The 14,038-nt window shown below is 44.7% G+C and overlaps 1 long non-coding RNA gene across 2 annotated transcripts in view; it reads left to right on the top strand.

Moving 5' to 3' along the window:
* Nucleotides 1–14,038, top strand: part of LOC137564038 (uncharacterized) — a 249,778-nt gene that overhangs the window by 43,706 nt on the left and 192,034 nt on the right. The gene's annotated exons all lie outside the window — the stretch shown is intronic.

The following is a 14,038-nucleotide window of genomic DNA, read 5'->3' as shown; positions in this document are numbered from 1 at the left end:
TCTTTTATGTTTCACTTCTCGATGTTCGTGCTCACGCAACTTCTCTGCTCTCGGCGATTACCCCTGGAAGAGAGAGAGCAAGACCTCTTGGTCTTCCTGTAACCAGGCTCTCTGGGGAGGCCCTACTTCTAAGTCCCTCTATACCACATGCTCAGCATTTGCGTCACTTCCGTATCACTCACAAACTTGCATGACCACAGAAAAGTGAAACTCGTTTGGTTGTTACTCAAGGGAGCAGTGCCAGGTGCCTTCTAAAAGAACGCCTTTATACAATCAGCTCCATCACAGGTACTACTAAACCTATACCCGTAAACCTGTATATCCCTTAATTTGAAAATATCGGTTCAGGAGATTGTTTATGAGGCACCAATCTCTGGACCAGGTTAATTTGTTTTACGTAATTTTAACACGCAACCTCACCTGGATAATGATGCCTAAAGTTGTCATCCCCATCCAGACGACCAGTGGGTGTAGAAAGAACTTTGGAACCGCAGAGGCCCAGTCCGAGTGTCCCTGGAACATCACCGGAACCTTTGTCCACCAGGTCAGACTGGAACTCACCTGCTCATTTTTGTATTCTACCTCGTGAAGATCACCTGTATCATGGTGAAATCTTACCTCTAACTTAGTGTACTGTTTGTTTAACCTTTGTAACAAAATGTGGTCGTCTTGGATCAAAACCTGTTCCCCTTTGTCCCATGTCATGTTCTCTTTCAGGACGGGAACTACCCGTGAAACTTTGCACTTTAGAGTTCTCTTAACAATTTGAGAAACAACGTCATCCAACCTGGATGACTGGATCCATATGGGATCTCCGCTCCCACAATATGTTCCCCTTGGAAACTCCCCCTTATCGGAACAATTATGAGAATATACCTTGAATGTATCATTAGAACTTATGTTAAAAAACCAAACCTTTCCTTCCGCCACCGGAACTATCGGTTGGGCTTCAGGGTGGATCTTTTAAATGGTAGCCTCGCATTCTGCGTTATTGAGCCTGCAGGCTTCTTCACTAAATTTGACTTGCCCCGGCCAACGCAGGTACTTCTGCAAGAATTGCCCGCATAAGGACAACTCTACTTGCTTCACCTCCCCGTCTAGCACCAAAAAAGGTTGACCTCTCAGGTCCTGGTGTAAGACCCGGGTTGAGGTGGGAACTAAGGAAGTGGCGGTGCCTAAAGGAATGTTGCACCGTTTCCATTTGTTCACCCAAACATCTCGAAGCTGCCATGCAAAAGATCCTTCTCCAGAAAAATTAATATACCTCCCCTTGTCCAATCTCTCGCTAACAAAATATGTCCCCAGCTGTCCTGATTGGACCTCTTCCCCCCTTATGTCCTGAGGCACACTATGTACCTGAGGTCGGGAAGATTGTACTCTCTGCAATCGTTCGATTAAGAGTACCTCTTCACTTACCCAACTATCATGAGGATAAGCTGTTGCATATGGACTGTGTAATATCGTCCCCTGTTGTGACCCGTGTGGTGTGAATGGGGTTCCCTGTGTGGGCTTTCCCTCCCCCGGGACCGCTCTCCCCACCCTCTTTGTCACCTGGAAATGTGGCTTGATCTCGATTTTTACTTCTTGTTTCGAGAACCACCCACCCTCGGCTTTCCAGCCTTTACGTGTGTAAAGTTGTTTCAGAGGCACTCTCTGTTGGTAGCTCCAGAGTGTGATGTTGTCCCCCGCGTCTCTCCGGCAGGAGAATTGACGCCTCCTACTCGTTCCTCTCCAATCTGGAACCATCTCACTCTGCATAACCAAGACAAGGTACCCCTGAATCACACACTCCACCTTTTGCACGTACCCATTGTACTGCAATGTACCTTTTAACAAACCTTTGGATCGGTGCGTCGATTCTGGGAGTGTGGTATTAAATAGCAGATTTACACTGCCATTCAATCCCCACTGCCCGCACACCTGACCCTTCAGACCTTTCACCCACATTGTGGATAGTGGGGGAATTATTTCATTCCCCCACTATCCATGGCGGCCTGGAGGGGGATTAGTAATTAAATCGGCCCGGACTTGTGCAGAAGCAGGATCAGCTATATACCGCTGTATCATTCGGCTTACAGCAATTGCTGGAGGCCCAAGTCTCCTGCGCTGAAATGGCAGAGTTCGCTTTCAGTGCCTTCTGCAAAAGCAAAACCAAGCAACACTTCAAGATTTTTTAGGATTTCCATAAATTGTAATGAAGATTTTTTTTCCTCCAACAGATTATCATGCTGTGGCTAATCTTTTAGAGCAGGGAGGAAGTTCTGAGTTTAGTTCCACTTTAAGGGGTCAGAGAAGCTCAGTGCTATGGAGGATAAAATACAAACAAGCAAAAATCCTAGTACTATGCATGGCCAGCAGGTGGCTCACACTTTATACTTACAATAAACTTTGTGCAATACACTTTGTAAACCATACTAGGATTTAAAGGACAACTGAAGTGAGAGTGATATGGCGGAGCAGTGCTTTTCAGCGCTGCTAGATTTGGGCGCAGCCGGCGCCTCCATAGACTTCAATAGGAATCATTCCTATTGAAGTCCTCAGTGAGTAACGTCGGCTCCGTCAGAACGAAGACTGAGCAGACGTTGCTTAAAAACATAATTATTCGGCCTCCAGCAATCGCTGGAAGCCGAATTATTTCATTCCCCCACTATCCATGTCGGCCTGGAGGGGGATTAGTAATTAAATCGGCCCGGACTTGTGCAGAAGCAGGATCAGCTATATATAGGGTTGCCACCCAGCCGGTATTCGGGCGGCAGGGCCGTTTTTTTCATTAGAAAGCCGGTGCCGGAATATTTTTTTTACCGGCAGGGCATTTGCTCAGGATTTGCCGGTAAAAACAAGAGGAGAAACAGAGCATTGCTATATAAAACCTCCCCAAACTGCTGCCAGCCAATGAGAGCGCTTCCACTGGCTGGGCTGGCCCGCCCCACTCCTGTGCCTACACTAGCTGTTCGTGGCCGAGGTGTAGAAGGAGGAAGTGCAATGTATTCTACACGCAGTAAGCAGAGTGTCTGCCCCTCCTCCTGCTCCACTGCAGTCAGTGCAGTCTTCTGAAACTTTGAAGTCTGCAGCGTCACACAGGTTCTCCATAATAATGTTTCTCATGGTCGGCTCAGTTGTCAGTCTGTCACAGTTCTCTTTCAGTGAATTGTTACGAGTGAATAGAGTATATTCCGCTGTACCAGGAGTCCAGGAGAGGCTACCTGTCGTAAAAATTCCTGAGGGACCAGGAGGTGTTAATGACAGGCTGTTACAGTGTCAAACATTTGTGAAGAAGGCTATTACCTAAAGATATGCAGATTAACACTGCAATCAAATGGGGCTTTTGAGCTTGCAAGTTGTCTGAAAAGCAGGAGCCCTGCAGCTACTTCAACCAATTCTTTTTTTCTGAATGGTAGCTATAGACGATAACAGACATTCCCACCTGTAAGGTGCCATTTCCATTGGGGCATGTCACCAGTGCTGCTGCGAAGCTGAATCACTATAGTTATGGTTACAGGGATTCAGGTGTGTGCTTTGGAGAACTGCTGTCCAGATTGGCAAGCGATCTGGACAGCAAGCTATTGTTTGAATCGGCAGCAGTTTCCCATCTGCACATTCAGACTTAATGGAAACAGTCTTTTTGCTTTTACAGGATAAAGACTCATTCACATCATAGGCACTTTGGTGCACATTTTGGCAGCACATATTATGTGCAACACGCAAGAATGGCAGAAGTGCACAGACCGCACTTCTATGCTGCGCTGTACAGTACAGCAGTGTGATGCGCTATCACACTGCTGCATGCATTTTTCAGGAATCACAGCGCTGATCCCATTCACTGTAATGAATGAGATCAGCAGCGCGCAGATGGCGTGCAATCATATGCATTGCGTACCAATAGCACGGCCAGTCTGCATCAGTGATGTGACTGAGTCCTTAGGCTACGTTCCCACCTGCTGCCAGATCACAAGCAGTCAGAGGGAGAGGACAGTGTAATGTCCTCTCCAATGGTCCGCTGGGATCTGGCTTTAGCCCAGGGCAGATAAACTCCCCTACAGGCGCAGAATCCTCCAGGACACCGAAGTACGATGAGGGGTGCGGGCACACCCGAGATGCCCATGCACAGAAGCCCGTGACTGCCCAGCAGAACAGAGAGATATAGCGGCAGAACAGAGGGGCCGAGGAGGATGGCGAGGGAGGCCCCAGTGCTCATGAGGCTTGAGGAAGCCCCAGGTAAGTATAAATAGGGGCTAGTGAACCATCTCAGGTTCACTTTAAAGGACAACTGAAGTGAGAGGTCTATGGAGGTGGCCATATTTATTTCATTTTCAGCAATACCGGTTGCCTGGCAGCTCAGCTGATCCTCTGCCTCTAATACTTTTCGATAGAGAGGTTATTGGCATTATTAAGACACTACTGCAGCCAAGCAGACTAGCAGATCCTGCACACAAACTTAGATCCTGCACACAAAAGGCTTCTTAAAGTATCTGCATTAGCAGCATACAGAGCAAGCAGAGGCACACAACATGTTTTGGGCATAGCTCTTCCTCACCTGAGAAAACCTGTCGTGTGCCTCTGCTTGCTCTGTATGCTGCTAATACAGATATTTTAAGAAGCCTTTTGTGTGCAGGATCTAAGTTTGTTCTAGTACATGGTGTTGCAGGAGAGGTGTACCCGCAGGGGGCTTGCACCGGCTTCCAGTTCTAGAGTTAGAGACCAGGGATGCTCAAATCTGACCCAGGAGATAGCCGGATAGTTGCTATCCGGATATCTCCCAGGACGGCTGTGCGGGGGTGTTTGGGGGAGGGGGGGGTGGGCGGTTCAAGCGGTCAAGCTTACCTGTCTGACGTCTTCTAGGTATGTCCCTCAGCGCCTCCCACGATGCGCTCCACACTTCCTCCTTCAACCTGGAAGGAGGAAGTGTTTGTACTACTCACGTGACCGCTGCGTGGAGCGCATCGTGGGAGGCGCCAAGGGACCCACCCCGCACAGCCCTCCTGGGAGATATCCGGATAGCAACTATCCGGCTATCTCCCGGGTCGGATTTGAGCATCCCTGTTAGAGACCTGTAATGGTGGTGAAGTGTGGTTGTTCCAGTAAAGCGGACCAGCAGTGCTGCCGGGCAACTGGTATTGTTTAAAAGGTAATGAATATGGCAGCCTCCATATCCCTCTCACTTCAGTTGCCCTTTAAGGTTAATGTGTGGTATGTCCTGCTACAGCAGGGGCATAACTGTATAACCAAGGGCTCCTTATCAAACTAATCTTAAGGCCTGATGAAACTTGTCCAAGGAGGCTGCTAACAACCACCTCTGCTAAAAAGCGTGTGTACAGCACGGGCGCCACCAGGCACCAAGCAGCCGCTTGGGGCCTCATGTTTTTAGGGGCCTCGGAGGCTCCGTGACGTCATCAAGACGTCACACTGTTGTCTGCGCCGCGGCGTCTAATAGGCAGCCAGCGCAGCCCCGCTCCAGCCTGCAGAGCAGGGTTACGGGAAGATGGCGTCCAAAGTCCTGTACTGGAGACTATTTGTGTCTCCAGTACAGGGCTTCGGGTGCCATCTTCCCGTGGCCCTGCTATTCAGTTCAGTGCGGGAGACTGCAGGAGGATCGTCCGGGGAGCTGCACGCCAGAGGTCGGCAGTGTGAGGGGACTTCTGTCAGGTGAGTAAATTCTTTTTTTTTTTTTTTGCTGAAATGTGGCCCAAATTGTGTTTGTTTTCTGCTAAAATGTGGCCCAAATTGTGTTTGTTTTCTGCTAAAATGTGGCCCAAATTGCGTTTGTTTTCTGCTAAAATGTGGCCCAAATTGCGTTTGTTTTCTGCTAAAATGTGGCCCAAATTGCGTTTGTTTTCTGCTAAAATGTGGCCAAAATTGCGTTTGTTTTCTGCTAAAATGTGCCCCATATTGCGTTTGTTTTCTGCTAAAATGTGGCCCAAATTGCGTTTATTTTCTGCTGAAATGTGGCCCAAATTGCATTTTTTTTTGCTGAAATGTGGCCCAAATTGTGTTTGTTTTTTGCTGAAATGTGGCCCAAATTGTGTTTGTTTTCTGCTGACATGTTGCCCACATTGGCCTGTGCACACCAAAAAACGCTAGCAGATCCGCAAAATGCTAGCAGATTTTGAAACGCTTTTTCTTATTTTTCTGTAGCGTTTCAGCTAGCATTTTGCGGTTTTGTGAAGCGTTTTTAGTGTAGTAGATTTCATGTATTGTTACAGTAAAGCTGTTACTGAACAGCTACTGTAACAAAAAACGCCTGCAAACAGCTCTGAAGTGCCGTTTTTCAGAGCGGTTTGCGTTTTTCCTATACTTAACATTGAGGCAGAAACGCCTCCGCAATCCAAAATCTGCAGCAGCCCGGGAGAATGCATTGTTTCCTTCCTAGAAAGCAAGCAACGTGTCTGCACAGCCTTTGCCCTGCAATGTCGCCCGAGGAATTGGGTCCCAATAGCCGTTGAGTGACATTGAGTATATGAACGGGACCTTTAGAGCCTTCTTAGCATTTAAGACTCCATCTTGAATGTTTCTGAAAGTACCCCTGAGCCAGGGTAAAATCTATTGAAGGATGCCCATTGTGGGCTATATTACCTTCATAGAAGTGTCCTGGCATTGCTCGTTATCCTCAGGGTTACCCCTATTAATCCACCAACCCCCCACTACTCTAAACTGCCAGGCGTGGGTTTTGATCAGCACAGTAATAGACAATGCTTGTGAATGAGCACTTGCTTTCTCTGTGTTTGCACCATTTGGAACTTACACCAGCGCAGTTCTGATTCGCACTCCATCGTTAGGCGGAGCCTCCTGGATTTCATATTCAACTGAAGGATTCCGTCAAATATGAAGGGGTATGGGAGACCCCAAGGACAATGAGCAGTACCTCAGTTCAGGGGTACTTTAAATTAAGGAACGACCTTTTTAAGGTAAAATAATCTTCTAATTATGAAAAATATGTCACTGCTATAAAAGCCACTATAAACAGCACCCGACTGACTGCAATAAGTAAAAAAAAAAGTATTGTGATTATTCACTGCAGGACTGAGGCTGTACAAATGCATAACCAGCCTGTAGGCTCGAGATGCGTTTTGTTGCTATGCAGGAGGCCCAGATCCAAACTAAGAATGTCGGGACAAACCACTCCCACTTTTAGGCCACACCCCCAGACCACGCCTACAAGCCAGTATTTTTCCCCCCAAAAGGTGGCAACCCTAGCTATATACCGCTGTATCCTGCGCCCAAGTCTACCGGCGCCGATTTCAAATGTATTCTGATATGGAGGCTACCATGTTTATTTCCGTTTAAGCAATACCAGTTGCCTGACTATCTTGATAACCCTCTACCTCGGTATACAGATTTCTTACTACCTGGAAGTATTCAAGTCTCAAAGCGTTACGCCGCTCAGGAGGTTTTGTTACTTTTTGACCGATAATAAAATAGTTGTCCCAAATGACTGTAAACCCTTTAGCTAGCACTAGTGTAGCTAGTAAAGGTGTCCGGCACCCCCTGATCGCCGCCGCTCCCCCGTTTATATATTACCCAGCCTGGATCCAGCGATCGGCGCAGCCTCCCCGGACAGCTCCGGTCTTCACTATGGGGAGGATCGCACATGGTGTCAAGACATCATGCACAAACCCAATCCTCCCCATAGAGAGACCGGAGCTGTGCAGGGAGGCTGCGCAATCGCTGGATCCAGGGGGGGGTAATGTATAAATGGGGGGATCGGGGGGGATCGACACCTTTACTAGGTTTATAGTCATTTTGGACAATTATTTAATTATGGGGGACTCCTGGGGCCACAGAGCTAAGGGGGAGCAGTAAAAAAAGGGCGCCGCCATAGACTGCAATGCAAAATATCGGGTATTGGGCGCCCGACAGGAAATTTGGGCGCCCGAGAAATAGCGGTTGCAGGGATTGTGTTAACAAAAGTTTTCGTTTACAGTATAAGGTTTATTACAAATATCGTTTACAAGTTCGTTTTGACTTTGTGGTTTACTTATTTTATCGTTTTAAAATTTCACTTTCAATACTGTAACAAGTAAATTTTCGTTTACACTTATTTTATCATTTAAAATTCGTTTTCATATGTATAATGCTTAAATATCGTTTTCAACCTTATTCTATTAGAAATACATTGCTTTTGGTATTAACTTTGTTGTTACACTTATAATGCGTCAATTATAGTTTTCAGAGTTATTAACTTACTAATATATCGCTTGTAATATTACCGTTATTTTAACATTTTTAATGCGTTCGTTCCTGGAATAAATCTGCCGTGTCTACTTCCTGCTTTCATGAAAGCAGACATATAGTTAGCATCCTGTGTTTACAAATTAGCTGTTTTGCCAAGGCAACCAGCTGTCACAGCTTAAGGGATCAAATTACACTTGTGATTAGTCACAGATGAGGGTAATTCAATAAACTCTCTAAATACATAAAGGGTGCATTTCTCTGTGTTTTGCTTCTGCCCTGTGCAAGAATTCAGGTCCACTTCAATATTAGATAACTTACTAAACTGAATTTGTCACAACACTAAACAATTTGCACTGGGAATTCCCATTCCTAAAATCCCATGATTGCCCTGACTGTGAGATATTCTATTGTCACCTGGTCTATTTATCACCTGGTCTGTCCCAGTGACTCCTGTAATCAACATTCCATCAGGAAAACTTCTAATGAATCCCTCGAGGAAGACACATAAGCTGTGCTTCCCTGGATGTCACCAGAAATTCAGGTTTTCCAACTACAGTTTTAAGGGAGTAATTACACAGGTCATTAGCTGGGTTACTGCAGGTTAAAGACGCTATTATGAGCCTTCAGCTTACCATCTTCCATACAAGATGAAGGAGGAATTCAGCGGACAGACGCTGGAAAGCTGCAACATAGAGATGGGTGATAGTTTTGCTTTTTGTTTTTGCACACTTTACTTTGCCTTTAAAGCAAACCTGAACTTCAAATTAAAAGACAAAATAAACATGCACTCGTCATACTTACCTCCTGTGTAGTCTGCTCATCAATCTCTTTCTCCTCTCCTGCGTCCTGTCTGTCCACTGTGATCAATGGAATTCTCTGTCCTCCATTTCAAAAATGGCCATTACTCCATAACAGCTTCCTGGTCAGCACACTGAAAACTGTTAAACTATAATATCGCCCACTTGAGCCATAGGGAAACATGGACATTACCTTGCTCATCCTTTCAGTAATAACTGACAGCAACTGATATATTTTGCTGTCTAACAGTCTCCGATCACCGCTGGGAGACTGAAGACAGAGTGGAGCGCAGCAGCGCGCGATCTCCTGCTAGCCCCATGGAAGTCCTGGGGCTGCCGGCGCGTTCGCGTCAATTGGCGTGGAGCGGTCGGCTAAGGGTTAAATAATTTTACTCGGTTTAGGTTCACTTTAAAAAAATCAAATGTATGCTAGCAAAAAAGCCTTTAGAGAAGTAACAGAGAGCGATGGTTTGGTGGCCAGAACACGCACCATACAGATTTTTATGTTTTCCCTTTCATTCTGTGGCTTTGGTTCATGTATTGCAATTTCCTTCCACAATCTGAAAACATACCTCTGGTATAATTGGCTTTCACCAATATTAGCTGTAGCATATGTGTGTTTGAAGGTCTGTGGTTCACACTCTGGGACAAGTTACCAGTCCTGCATAACCACCTAATGATGTGGGATCTAACATGTGTATTATCAATCAGCCATTTGCAGGCTCATGCTCTAACAGATGTGTTATTTGAGGCCCCTCTTTTACACTAACTGCATTGCCGCATCCCAAAAACGCCACATCCCGTTGCAGGAGAAGTGCTAGCCCTATGGGGTTATCACAGTGATTGAACATGGTGCGTCGTGGTGCAGCGGCGGGTCGCAGTGCGGTAACAATCAGTAAGCGGGAGATCATTCCATTACTGCGCTGCCTCCTGTCTGACCTTGGGGATACATTCGAGATCTTGCTCTAGCACTTTTTCTATCAGTGAAGAATCTGGGACTACACTGCTTAAAGCAGAACTGATCTCAGAACGTCCGCTCTGCTCTGAAAGATACACAACAGCATAGTACATTTAACGAAAAACATTTCTTTATTGCAGCTGATACAAATCCTACAATAAATTCACACTGTTTCTACTTCCTGTTTTCATGGAAGCAGACATATTGTTAACAGCATGTGCTTTGAAATGAGCTCATCTGCCATCTCTGCCATGGCAGTCAGGTGACACAGGGGAAAGATCAAATTACAACTTGTGACTAGACACAGATGAGGGGAAATTAGACAGGCTAAACTGTCTAAATACATACAGGGTGCATTTCTCTATGTTTTCCATCTGTCCTGTGCAAGAGTTCAGGTCCGTTTTAATATCCCAGCCTAAACATTGGCTGGTGTTGGCTCCGCCCACTTTTTCTAACCCTAACACACAATTACTCAATGACCCAGTTTGTGAGCTTTGCGGTCTTTGGCGTCAATAATTTGCATTTAAATGAAACAAATCTGATTGGCTGTTTGTGGGTCCACCCCTTTTTCTGAATTTGAAACCCCAGTCACCCAATGACTAACTGTACCAGGTTTGAGGCTTGTGCCATTAACAGAGCAAGAATGGTAGCAATTACATATTCCCCTTGAAAATCAATTGGGGAATTTTGATTGACTTTTGTAGGCTCCACCCATTTTATGAATATTAACCCCAGTGACCAATTGTGCAAAGTTTGAGAGCCCCGCCAGTAACCGTGTAAGAATGGCTGCAGTTTATATTTCCCCAGTGAAATTTGTATTTGTCTCCACCCACTTTTTGGTTATGGGGGTAAAAAGTATCCTGTATGTTATTCCAGGTAATGTACTCTGTGTGTGCCAAATTTCAGTCAAATCCGTTCAGCCATTGTTGATTGAGTAACAAACCCAACACTTTTGCATTTATAATATTAGAGAGATAAATAAATGGTCATAATAATAAATGTCTCCCTCATACCGTAAGTGCTGGATTGATAAAATTATGATAAATTGATTGAAAGGGCCTTTATTTTTAGTAGATTTTCATTGGGGCCATAAACTGAATCCTCACCTGACCACCTAGTAAGATGGATTCCAGCGACGTTCCTTGACGATGAGCCTTCCCCAATTCATCTTCCTTTGGGCGGGTACATGAGATGACACACGACTGGCGCATATGAGAAGTCAAGCAGTTGCATTACTGGCGCGGAGTTCTTGGGGATCTTAAAGATCCGATCCACCATAACGGCAGTTATTGCCGCGTGTTGCTAAGCGGCGTTCGCGTAATTATGTGCGTAATCATGCGCAGAAGCAATCACTTGTCGCTCAAAACAATCGAGAGGCGGCGGAAAAATCACCTAGTGGATACAGGCCTTAAGGTTTTATCGAATGTAATGTCTAATCATTGAAAAATATTGTATAGTCACGGTGTATGGGTAACTTTAGATGTGTCTGTATATTAGCCACAGGCACACTTTAAACTAGTGACTGGATGACTGGCAGGATAGATTATATTGCTCACAAAGCATCAATGAATGAACTATAATTAAACAGTGGTTGGATGACAGACAAGCATATACAAGACCTCTTGTGAAACCTGAACTCGGCCATATTGTTACAGCCATATACCAAGTGTGTGTGTGTGTGTTGTGAGAGAGTGTGTGTTCGGGGAGGGGGCTGAATTGATACAGTCCAAATACAGGAGGCCCTAATACCTCAAGAAAGAATAGGGAGTTCCCAGTAATGATATGAACTCTCCTCACTCATCAGCCGAGAGGGATTACACCAGAGCTGGGATAACAGCTGACAGGGGAAACCTTTTGTATTACTGAAATGTATTGTAACTCCTTATGTACCACAATACAAAGGTGTCCATTACACACAAACGTGAAAACAGATCACGATAATACTCCACAAATGTCCTGGAGGTTAAAAAAAGAGAGAGAAATATTACTTTCAGTCTGGTATGAAAAAAGCTATTCCTTGTTGTTATTCAGGTATGTAAAAATAATTAAACATATTATGTATATAAATCAGATGTGTCAGAGTGAAGGAATGCCACCTGGTAACTTTGAGTATTTGCTGCCTCAGAATGGAACCCCAGCCACAACCCAGGATATTGTTTTTAACATTTGGGCAGAAAAGAGAAGAGTTTCAACCTGTATGTGAGCCTGGCTGAAGGGACATAAAGAGATAATTTGCATATTTAGGACTGATGCATCATGGGAAGCCACAGCTGCTCAAAGAAAGCTGAATTATCGCAAACACCTTCTGTTTTATGAAGGAAAATTACACTCACAGTTGCTTTTAGTAGGAAGGCTTTTCAGTGTCTTTTAACCACTTATACTTTCCTAGTGAGCAGGTGCAGAAACGAGCAACAAAATTGATAGGAAGGATGGAAGGTCTCACTCACCAAGAAAGGTTAGATAAACTGGGTTTATTTAGTCTGGAGAAAAGACGCTGTAGAGGGGATCTAATTAACATGTATAAATACATTAGAGGGCAAAATAAAAGCTTTGCAGATGCGCTTTTTGTCCCTAGGCTTTCACAAAGGACTAGAGGACATGATCATGGAGGAAAAACAATTTAGCCATTTATTGACAAAAGGGTTCTTTATAGTAAGAGTGATTAAGATGTGGAAAGAGTTTGTATGTTCTCTCTGTGTCTGCGTGGGTTTCCTCCGGGCACTCCGGTTTCCTCCCGCATTCCAAAAACATACGGATAAGTTAATTGGCTCCCCCTAAAAAAAATTGGCCCTAGACTACAGTACTTACACTACATAATATAGACATATGGCAATGGTAGGGATTAGATTGTGAGCTCCTTTGAGGGACAGTTAGTGACAAGATATATATATACACTGTACAGCGCTGCGTAATATGTCGGCGCTATATAAATACTAAATAATAATAATAATAATAAATAATAATAATGCATTGCCACAGGAAGTCGTTATGGCAAATTCTATTTCTGCATTTAACGGGGGCTTAGATGCTTTCCTTATGATGAACGACATCCATGGCTATAATTACTAGGCAATGCCCAGTGGTGTTGATCCAGGGATTTTATCTGATTGCCATCTGGTGTCGGGAAGGAATTTTTTCCCTTTTGGGGCTAATTGGACCATGCCTTGTAAGGGTTTTTTGCCTTCCTCTGGATCAACAGGGATATGTGAGGGAGCAGGCTGGTGTTGTACGTTGTTTTTTTTGGGTTGAACTTGATGGATGGATGTCTTTTTTCAACCCAAATAACTATGTAACTAGTGGTTCTGGGTCACCATGACCTTACTGGGTGTTCTTCTGTAGATCCTCTACTCTTTGTCTTGCTATCTCGCTATGAGGAAGATTCCACTTACTTCCTATCTTGGTACCTAAGCCTCAAGGTCGCATTTATACTTTTTGTGCCCCTAGGCCAAGTATGTTGGGGCTCCCCTTCCATGTGCAGCATTGCTCCCTCCCATTCCATGTGGTGCCCCCTCTTCCATGTGTAACATCCATGTATTGCAGCCCCTCTTTTTTATGTAGAACTTCCTTGGGCATCACCTTCCATTTTCATGTGTTGCTCCCCATTTGCAGCCTTCTCTTTCATTATGTAGCAAGTTGGCAGGTCCAGTTGGCCCCTTAGGCTGCATCCACCCAAGGCCTGGGCCTTTGCAGCCTATCCAAAAATCCCTCCCTGGTACAAAGTGGGGTGAATACATTTCGGTTTATATGTGGATTACATGATTTCTTTTTTAACTTCAGTTTATTTGCTCTATGCTTTCATATCAGAGTACAAAGAGACATTGAACTGCTTCAATTTAATAAAAAAAAAAGGAACATTTTTGGCCCTCTAAAACTTTTGACCAGTAATATATATTTACGTTCTAGGAATCAATTTCTTTAAAAAGGTAGCATTCATATTTAGTGATCCTTGTTGACATCAGTATGCCTTTGGAGAATGATGAGGAAAGGATCCAGTCCATCCAAAATGTGACCATGGCTGCAAATAGTCTCCATAGCAAGAACCTTTCAACCACAGCAAGCGGACATATTTATGGAAAACAAAAAAGCACGCCCGTATTTTCATAAATAACAACGG

This window comes from Hyperolius riggenbachi, chromosome 1 (assembly GCF_040937935.1).
Source record: "Hyperolius riggenbachi isolate aHypRig1 chromosome 1, aHypRig1.pri, whole genome shotgun sequence".
NCBI classification, from domain to species: Eukaryota; Metazoa; Chordata; class Amphibia; order Anura; family Hyperoliidae; genus Hyperolius; species Hyperolius riggenbachi.
This window is presented reverse-complemented; position numbering and strand designations above follow the sequence as displayed.